This window comes from Chenopodium album, chromosome 17, assembly GCF_948465745.1.
Source record: "Chenopodium album chromosome 17, dcCheAlbu1.1, whole genome shotgun sequence".
Classification (NCBI taxonomy): domain Eukaryota; kingdom Viridiplantae; phylum Streptophyta; class Magnoliopsida; order Caryophyllales; family Amaranthaceae; genus Chenopodium; species Chenopodium album.
The window spans coordinates 32764362-32775608 of NC_137850.1; positions in this window are offsets into that span (position 1 = coordinate 32764362).

Sequence of the window (11247 nt, forward strand, 5' to 3'; positions counted from 1 at the left end):
TTGGAAAAGTCCAAATAAGAAGGGTAAAACCCCTATTTATAGAGGGGTAAATACAGGGGCATTCCAGTAATTTCCCCAGAATGTGAAAAGTTAAAATTCACAGTCAAAATTCAACCAACGGCAGAGTGACACGTGTCACAGATGCCACGTGGCGTGCCACATCACATGTTTGAGGGGAAAATGTTTTGGGTAATTTAAACCATGCCACGTGGGCCGATCATGTAGGAGTTTATAGGTACTATTAAGCGGAAAATCATGAATCATATTCAATCAAGTACCTAATCCCAAGATCACATGCATAACACACAAGACACATAATCATACCTTTGAAGCGTGAATTCCACGTAGCTATTCGACTGGAAAATCAGGAAGAGAATAGAGCCCCAAGCGTTGCTCCTCTACTTAGTCCACGAGTTTCGAACGAGCCGTCCACCAATACTAGATTGGTCGAGTGATTGAGGAAAACCACGATCACCACCTTTAATGGACTAATCGACCACCACGAACAACCACACTAGCGCCGAGGAAGGAGAGAGTGCCGTGAGAGAGAGAGAATTTGAGGGGCTTGGTCTCGTGTTTGCTAACTCGGGTTTTTTATCTTACTGATCAATTGAATTACACTGAGTGTATTAGCAAACCCTAGGCACCTAGTCTATTTATAATCCCATTATAATTAGACTAGGGTTAGGAAGCCCAAAACCCTCCAACCTTACTCCATATGGCCGGCCACTATAGGGGATGAGGCCCATCATGGGCCTCGTCCTCTCGTGTTCGATCTAGGCCCTTTGTGTGACCTTATAGGATCCGTCCAATTGGGCATTGGGCTATTTTACTAGCCTAAAGATCGTTAGTACCTATCTATGATTAAACGACGACCCAAATGTACGAACTTAATTATCTCCATAATTTGATCCATTTATATATCTAGTAATTGCTCACGACAAAGACATAAATCCTTCAGATCAGTGGGCGCCACATGTCACCCCAGGATTAGTCCAAAATGGACCAACTGTTGCTTGACACGTGGCACTCCAAGAAAATGGGAGAAAAGGCGGCCTTCAAGGGCCTAAATCCCGAGAAAGCCGCAATACGGCGCAGCCCATCAAGATTAGGTTAGAGTGACCTAACTAAGGGCACGCATCCCAATGACCCTATAAATAGGGAGATTCCCCCCAATTTGGGGGCACGTTCAATCATTTATTACAACCCCACATTCTCTCACATCAGAGAAAACACCTGATCTCGGACCAGTCTTCGAGCCGTAACTCTCCCGAGGGACAAAAACACCCAAAACACCTAGGGTGGATTCAAATTTGGGGAAAAGAAGCGGTAAGAATGATTGGTCAATGAGGGTGCTAATTCTTGTTTCGTATCACACTTGATCCATTCTTGTTAATTGTGACAATACACTAATGTTTGAATGAAATTGAATTTGAAATTCTTTATATGATTGATTATTATTTGCTCGAGGACTAGCAAATCTCAAATGTGGGGGAGTTGATAAGTTCATATTTTATATACTTTATTATATCATTTTTACTCTATTTTAGAGTACAAATTATGTGTTTACAAAGATTTTAATGTCTTATTATGAATTTATCTTTGTTAAGCTTAATAGATTACTTTAGTTAATTATGCTCCAATATTCTATTACTATGACATATTTTGGAAAGCAATACTACATTTCCATTCTTTTTGTTATTGTTCTCAAGTTGATTAAGACTATATGAAGAAAAGGAAAATAAAGAAAAGCCCACTACATATCCTCACTTGCTACACTTCACCAAAGAAAATTGAAGTGGGTTAAAAACCCATTACCTCAAACCCCCAAAAAAGAGAAGAAGCGACAGAACTAAAGGAAAACCCTCACAACTACTACTGTATAAATCACACACACACAGAAGACGGGAAAGGAGACAGACACGCAGAGGAAAACGGAGATGCAGCAAGTAAGGGACGTGAAGGAGGAACCAGCCCAACATGCACTAGGTCGGAGACCAGCTTTGCGGCGAGCCGTGACTGGTGCAGCAACCCGATTACACATCAAGCAATGAGCAGCTTTCTTACTTTCTTCCTTTAAAGTTTATGCAATTGATTGATTTTGGGTTGATTTGACATTTTTAATATTAATTCTTCATCAATTAGTTGGGTTCTCCTAATTTTCATGTCCTGCTAAATTTCCTTGTTCAAGGTTAGGGATGTCGCCTCTTATTATCTATCAATGAATTGAATTTTTTTTTTTCAATTGTTGTGATCACGGAAGTAGACATGAGATTGATTTAAATATACGTTTTCTACCTTGGGAGAGGAGATAACATACTATTGGTAATTCGATCATTGTTAATTATATTTGTTCAACCCTACAATTAGTTTAATTTCATTATAGAGCGTAATTGGCGAAACCCGAAACATAATTATTTCTCATACTTGTTTGTCGTTTTTATTAGTTTACAACTTATATCCTTTATAGTTTTAGTAGTACTTTTCTCATATTTTCCGTCGTCTAAATAATATTTTAGTTTCTTAATTTGGTAACTGAGTAGACCTCCGTGTGGATACGATACCTTGCTCACCCTATATTTACAGTAATTGACCCGTACACTTGCGGTAGATTTAGGCCCGACCAAAAATGTGCCTGCTACTTTCCAACGTATGATTAATATAGTCTTCATTAATCAAATTGGGAGGAATGTAAAGGCGTATATTAATGATATGATAGTCAAATCCTAGCTACGGAGGATCACCTTGCTGACCTCCGAAAAACCTTCACCACACTCAGGCAGCATAAGGTCATGTTAAATCCCAAGAAATGCGTCTTTGGTGTTGAGTCTGGGAAGTTTTTCGGATTCCTGATTGATCAAAGGGGGATAGAGGCTAACCCCAAGAAGATACAGGCGGTCATTGACATGAAGTCACCCCGCACTGTTGTAGGGAATATTTCAAGCATCCCAAACTTGAACCCCACTTTGATCACACACTTAAGCATGGCGGCGTCCAAAGGGAAAGAAATAAGAGCAAAAGAGTCGCCAACAAGTTTTAGTAACTTGTAAACCGTTCACAGGGTGAAGGTTACACCCCTTCACGATCCTAGAGATCGCTAACTCCATAGTGGTCTGGAACCATGACTGGATATTCGGGGAAGAAGGCGAATCCAACCTAAAAGAGATTGAACCCGCCCTAAAAATAGGCCTCTACTTTATTCTTCTCATATTCATGTGCGCTTTTTGACTAACATGCAATTATTAGGTTAACCCTAAACCTGTTTAATCTATGTTGGTTGATTATTAATGCACAAATAAATCTATTATTGGCAATCACTTGCATTAAAATCACATTAGCCTAAACCAAATTATTAATTATCTTATTAGGCGTGATTTCAAGTACAAATTCCCTTTAAACCTGCATAAAAGGTGTGATCAAGCAATAACAATAATATATACCAGGCAACATAATATTATTTATAATTATAGACACAACCAATCATCATCATCATAATCTCATCAAAGCTTAATAATATTAGCAAGATCCTAGGCATGATACCAACATGATTAATAACAAATCCTAGCATGTCACTAACCAATAAAGATCAAAGCTTTATCCCTAACATGGTACTAACATGATAGAAGAAATAGGAAGCACCCTAAACATGACACTAGAAAGCAATAAAAGCATCCTAACATGATACTAGGAATTAATAAATCTAAGCATGCTTTCTATAGGAAGTAAATTAATTACTTACTTTGATGTCTCGTACCTCTTTTTAATAACAAAATACACTCGTTAGTAAACTTCAATAAAATATTAAACAATAAATCTAATCAATGAATTGAAATAGGATTTGGGACCAAACCCTCATAAATTAACAACCTTTCACGTCGAGGGCGAAGGCAACATCGAACTTGGCTAGGTGTGTCTAGAGCTTGTGAATGCAGAATTGTGTATTTATGAAAAGTCTAGGCTAGAAAGCATGAGGGAGAAAGAATAAGCTATTGCTTAAGAGAGAGAGAGAAGCGAGAGATGGTGATTGTTGACGATCAAGCTTGTTGATGATTTTAAAAACGAGGAATATCGACCCTATTTATAGAGAAAATAGTCCGGAAACGATAGAAAAGAGTTAGAATTCAAATCGAAATAAAACTAGTTCTGTCACAGAGCTGTCGCGCGCGACAGAGATCTCGCGGCGCGACAGGGCTGTCGCGGCGCGTTGAGACAGTTTTTTGCAGATTTTGTTTTTATCAAATCTTTTGATCCAGAATTCAAAATAAGTCATATAATATGTCATTGGAAATATATTGAAGTCTAATTTCCAACCCAATTGGAATCAGATTAAAATCTTTTGTAGAATAAAATATATGGCCGAAATAGTGAAAGGGTGTCAGTTTTGGATAAAGTTTCGTATTTCTTTCATATCTTTTTCTTTATAGCTCGGAATTAATATTATAATATACCATTGGAAAGATAATTTCAAGATCTATACAACCATATAAGATTTGGATGATTAAGAGGCACGAAAATAATATCTGAACATATTCCATTTCGTACGGAACACAGACTTAAAAAAGGAAAGTTTATTCAATTTCGAATTCTTTGATCTTACCTTTTCAAAAAAGGATAATTAAAATCTTTTAGAATCTTATAAAAGATTCTAATTAATCCTAATTAGTTTAGGAATGAGATTAAACCTTTGGACCCTCCACATGATCATTGGGTCGTAGGTAAAATCCGATTTGGGTCTAGTTTAGTATTTTGGCCATAACTTCCTCATTATTCTTTTGAATTGGGCTTATAATATATCGTTGGAAAGGTCTTTTCAAGCCCATCCAACTACACCATTATTGGACCCATATCATGGACTAAACTAAACTGTAATGAACGTTTTATAAATAGAGTACGAAAAAGGAATATTTTCGAAAACAGAAAGAAGTATTTTTATAAAAACAACCGTATCACAAGACTTTTCACACTTTCCCTTTGTTCAATAATTAATGACGTGAAAGATATTCATCACTGGGTTTGGTTTTTGGGGAAACACAATAAGGTGTCTACAATTGTCAAGGAAGTTCAGAAACTCATTGGTTGCCTGGCGGCATTGGGGAGATTCCTCACCCGGTCAGGTGACAAATGCCTTTACTTCTTCCAGGAAATCAGGAAGAAGACTAAATTTGAGTGGGGGGGATGATGCTGAGACGGCCTTTCAAAAATTGAAAGAACACTTGCATTCTTTGTCAAGGCTTGTTAGCCCTCTGCCTAAAGAGACGTTGTACATGTACTTAGCCGTCTCAGATCATGCCCTCGGCGCTGTTCTCCTTGCTGAGAGAGACGACATCCAGCTCCCGGTCTATTTCATTAGCCATGTACTCAAAATGCTGAACTACGGTACCCCATGGTTGAAATTTTGGCCTTGCTCTTTATATGGCATTCAAGAAGTTGAAGCCTTACTTCTTGGCACATCCGGTGGTGATCTACATAGATCAACCCCTCAAACGACCAATGTCTACCTTGGAGTCATCCAGTATGATGCTCAAATGGGCTATTGCAATGCAAAGTCTTGAAATCACTTTCGAACCAAGAAAGGCAGTGAAGGGTCAGGCATTCGCCGACTTCATTGTCGAAATGACAAGGCCGGTTCCAGCGGATAATCTTGATCAGGTTTGGAAAGTGTATGTAGATGGGAGCTCTACTATGAACGGATGTGGTGCAGGCGTTATTTATGAGTCCCCTCAAGGGGACAAATTTGAATATGCACTACGGTTCAAATTCCAAGCCTCAAACAATGAGGCGGAATATGAAACTCTGCTAGCCGGTATCCGCATGTGTAAGGCGGCAGGGGCAACAAAAATTGACGCCTATTTTGATTCACAGTTGGTCGTTAGCAAATACCATGGTGACTATGAGGCCACCCATCCGGCTATGAACAAATACCTTCAGCCGGTCAAAGTGAAAGTTGGGATACTTGATGAATTTCATTTGGGTCAAGTGCCCAGGTCTGAGTTCAATCAGGCGGATGCGTTGTCCAAACTGGAATCATTCGCCTGCTATGATACGCCTTAGTCAGTCTTTAGGAGGTTATGGAAAAACGAAGTATTTTTGAAGAAGAGCCCATTGGAGTACTTGACCGAATCTCTACCTGGATGGATGGCATCCGGGCATACTTGACTGTAGGGAATATTTCAAGCCATCCCAAAACTTGAACCCCACTGTGATCATACATTTAAGTATGGTGGCGTCCAAAAGGAAAGAAACAAGAGCAAAAGAGTCGCCAACAAGTTTTAGGAACTTGTAAACCGTTCACAGGGTGAAGGTTACACCCCTTCACGATCCATGAGATCGCTAACTCCATAGTGATCTGGAACCATGACTGGATATTCGGGGATGAAGGTACGAATCCAATCTAAAAGAGAAAGAACTCGCCCTAATAATAGGCCTCTACTTTATTCTTCTCATATTCATGTGCGCTTTCTGACTAACATGCAATCAATAGGTGAACCCTAAACCTGTTTAATCTATGTTGGTTGAATATTAATGCACAAACAAAACTATTATTGGCGATCATTTGAATTATAATCATATCAGCCTAAACAAGATTATTAATTATCTTATTAAGCGTGATTTCAAGTACAAATTCCCTTTAAACATGAATAAGAGGCGTGATCAAGCAATAACAATAATATATATCAAGCAACATAATAACAATCATCATCATAACAATAATATCAGTCATAAAGCTTAATATTATTAGCAAGATCCTAGGCACGATACTAACATGATTAATAACAAATCCTAGCATGTCACTAAACATTAAAGATCAAAGCTTTATCCCTAACATGATACTAACATGATATTAGAAAGCATAAAAGGCACCCTAAACATGATACTAAAAGGCAATACATGATATTAGAAATATTAGTTATTACCCTAAACATGATACTAGGAATCATAAAGACATTCTAACATGATACTAGGAATTAAAATAAAAACTAAGCATGTTTTTTATATCAAAAGAAGAATAAAGAAGTGATTAGATTACATACTTTGTTGCCTCGTATCTCTTTCTAATAACAAAATACACGCATTAGTAACTTCAAACAATTAAATTAAAGAATTGAAATAGAGATTTGGGACCAAACCCTCAGAAATTATCAACCTTTCACGTCTAGGGCGAAGACAACTTCGAACTTAGCTAGGTGTGTCTAGAACTTGCGAATGCGGAATTTTTTGAAAAGGGTAGGCTTAGAAATAGAGATAAAGAAAAGCTCTTAGCTTAAGAGAGAGAAGAATATAATTAGATGATGATTGTGGATGATTGTGAATTATTGAAAAAAGGGGAGATATGACCTCTATTTATAGAAAAATAGTCCAAAAACGATAGAAAATACTTCAAGTTCTATACGGAATAAAACTGGCATCTGTCGCCAGGCGACAGACATCAACGCTGAAAGGAATGGTGTCCTTCGAACAAGTGTACTATTCCGTTAGCGGGTTCAGAATTATTAGAAAGCTAATATATTCAGTAAGGTCAAGTGATCGGAATGCCCTGGGTGGAGGCCGCTTCCGATCAGTAATATTAATGGATAATTAATGTTACAGCTTAATCTTGACTGAACCCTTCGGGTCACACCCAAGCATTCAACAAACCGAAACGACGAATTAATTCGGAAGGAATTAATGAGTCGACCGAGTAATATTTATTTAGACGTCGGGAATTCGAGCTTAGAGCGTCAAAACCGAGCGTCGGAAGTCGAGTCGAAAAATAGTGAAAGACGAGACGAGAAATAGTAATAAATCAATAAAAGACCAAAATACCCCTAGCATCGGAATGCCCAAGCAAACCGAGTGCTAAGGGCGTATAGCCTAGCATGGTGGCTAGCATGCGCACCAAGCCGAGCCTAGGCTGGCTAGTGCGTGCTAGCGCACTCATGCTAGCATCGCAAGGCTAGGCGCTGCCTAGTGCGTGCTAGCATGCTAGGCGCAGCCTTGTGCGCGCAATGGCTAGCAAGCCATGCCGCAACAAGCTGCTGGAGCTAGCACGCTAGGCGCGCCAGCTCGCCACAGCTAGCAGCAGCATGGCTAGGCCATTGCTTGCTGCCTAGCAGCGCTAGCCAAGGCACAAGGCCAGCAGCAGCAGCCCGCACAAGCATGCTGGGCGTGCTGGCCAGCAACGGCTGGCAGCCCGCATGCGAGTGCTGGGCTTGCTGGGCGTGGCTGCCACGGACAGCAGCACATGGCAGCCCACCTTGGCTGCCTTGGTGCCCAAGGGTGGGTTCCATGTGGCTTGTTGTCCTTGAGTGTGTGGGGAGTGAGGTGGCCGGTTATGGGAGAGGGAGTGGGGAGCAAGTTTGGTCCCCCCCTTCTCCAAGTGGTCCTCACCTAACCACTCACATGAGCTTGCCACTTGTTGATTTATTACTAGCTTGATTATTGATTTTATTTTAGCTTTAAAATAAAATGGAAAAATCATACTATCCCACATTGATGGGAGAGTAAATGATACTCCCATCATTTCCTATAAATACCCAAGTATGGGCATTGGGAAAGATGCTCGAGTAAGAGTTGGAAAAGGCATCACAATTAGTGAAAACCTTTGAACTCAATATAATTACTCGGGTTTTGTTGGTCGGGTCTTGCTAACCCCAAGACATTGGACCTAGTCGGTTTTGTTGGTGCGGGTGGACTTCGTTGGAGGTCTCCGTGCGAGCGGGACTTGAAGCTTTCAAGTAAGAGCTCATTTGGAGCGAAGCACGCGTCAAGGGTAATTAGCTTATCTTAATCTTGTGATTAATTTAATTATGTTTATGGTTTTATTTATTGCGAGTGCGGTCTTGGTTTTGGGTTTGTTTCCGCGGTGAGTCGGACTCACCAAACCCCAACAGCGGTAGCGGAGCCTCGCTCGTTTATTTTAAAATCATAATATTTTCAAGGTGTCATTATGGCTTATTTTTTCTGGTTTTAAGTTGCTAATTAGATTAGTAACTCGTTTTTCAAATTTTACCTCGTATTAGAGCTATCTTCAGCTCCCGAACCCAGATTTCGACCCAAAAATAGTGAATTTTGGGTGGAAAAGGTGTTCTGGAAATGGTTTTACCCTTTTTGGGCTCGGTTTTTAGCCAGAAAACGACCAGAAATGCATTTTTCGAGGGATTTTTCGTTTTGACGAAAAATTTTAAGTCTTTCTAACCTTGAAAATTGATTGCATATTTATGGTGGTTATGTAAATGGTTCTTTCTTTATTTTATATGCAATTTTAGACCACTTTAAGCATGCTTACTTGGTAGTAATTGGTGCTTGAAAGTTTGGTTTTATTTTTCACATAATTGCAAATTAATTGCATTAAGTGTGAAATAGTTGTTCTTTGTTGCTTCCAAGTATTAAAGATTCAATCTTTACTTATGATAAGTGATTGAAACTTTGAGTTACTAAATTCCATGAATTTTGGTTAAACTTTGTTGATTTAATCATTTTTTAGTTGATTGGAATCATAAAGTTTAAAACTTGTGATAGAAATTGGTTTATCTTCATATTGGAATATATAATTTTTCATGGAGTCACAAGTATTAAAGTTGGAGTCTTTTATTGAACTTATGTTCATTTTTCAAACTCCCTTTTATTTTGTCAAAATCTCAAGATTAATTTAAAGTGATTAAATTAATAGTGAGAAATGCCCTAATTTATTTTGTTACACCAAGTTAAACCAATTTTATTAAAGAATGATTCTTGGTAATAAATTTGGTTAATTGCTTTGGATGAATTATTTAAGTTGGACTTGTTATTTTTCATTTTTCCTCAAAATTGATTCTAAAATTAATTTAGAATTGATTTATAATGTCACACACAAAATTCGATAATTTTCGAAGCATTAGCACGCAACACGAGGCCTAAGAGCCCCGAGCTAGCTCTCGGCCAGCTGGGCTGCTCACGCAACCCATATGTGGTTGCCGAGGCTGCTGGGTGTTTCGTTCTTAGGTGCGTGGTGCTGTGAGTCTGTGTGTGCGAGGAAGGGCGTGGGCTGCTGCTCGCTGCCAGCAACATAGCGCACCAGCCAGCAGCAAGCAGCAGCATGGCGCAGCAGCAGCATAGTGATGTGCGCGCTGTGCGTGCTGCTACGCTTGGCTTGGCTGGGCGTGGCGTGTGCGAGCACAAGCAGCCCATGGGCATGCTTGGTGTTGCGGGGGTGCGAATGGGTATGTTACGAGCTTGTTGTACGGTACGTACGATCCCATAATTGGCACAATAACCCCGGGTTATTAAGGCGATGCTATTTTAAAGTTAATTTTAGCGTTGCTTAATATGTAAATAAGGGTAATTTTGGGTTCCAAGTCTTAATACTAGGCACTTAGACATTATGGAATACGTAATTTTGCTTAGATTGTCGTTTTAATTATATTAATTATTTTGTTTATTTAATTAAAATTTTGGAGGCTAGGCCTCGGGTTTTTGAGCGACATTTGCAAAATTAATTTTGACAAATATTTGGGTTCACCGACTTAATTAATTGGATTAGTTAAGATTGGATGCGGAATTTAGTGGGAGCGTCTCTTAGTTATTACCATAACCGGTTAAAACAACTTTGACTAGTTTAATTAGGCGTGTTAATTGGATTAACCACCTAAATTAATTACTAGTTCTCGCGCGGTTTTATGCATTGTTACTTGTTTGATCGTTGTAAAATGCATGGGCCATTCACAGATAGTGAATGGATGAATGGAATGTAAAATTCTCTCACAGGTTTTATGAAATGGCAACTAGTGGGGCCCGATTAGGTTAGAAAATACGGACTGTGATCCGTGATGTATTTTTGTAAACCTAAATACGGTCTGCGAACCGTTGAGTATTTTTGTACCTTAATATTTAGATTAGTCATAATCGTAGATACTAGCAATTATATTATTTGGTCAAGTCTTGAAGACGGGGTTCTTAGAAGACGAAGCCATGAAGTTGCAAATGAAGACCTTTTGAAGACTTGAAGATCTCAAGGGGTCATGCTAGTTGCCAAATGCATCTCTATTTATGTTTTCGATATATATTTATGTTTATATATTTGAATTATATGTTAGATGCATGGTTAGGATTTCGAATGTTGAGATGATTAATTAAGTTCACTTAAATCAACCAACATAGAAACCCTAGGTCCCTTAAAATTGAGTAAAACTTGCCATTCCAAAACACACTTACCAACCGAACGAGGGTAGTGGTGGGCTACGCCAAAGCGAGGCATCACTATTTCTCCAAGGAACGTAAGGCATACTGGGT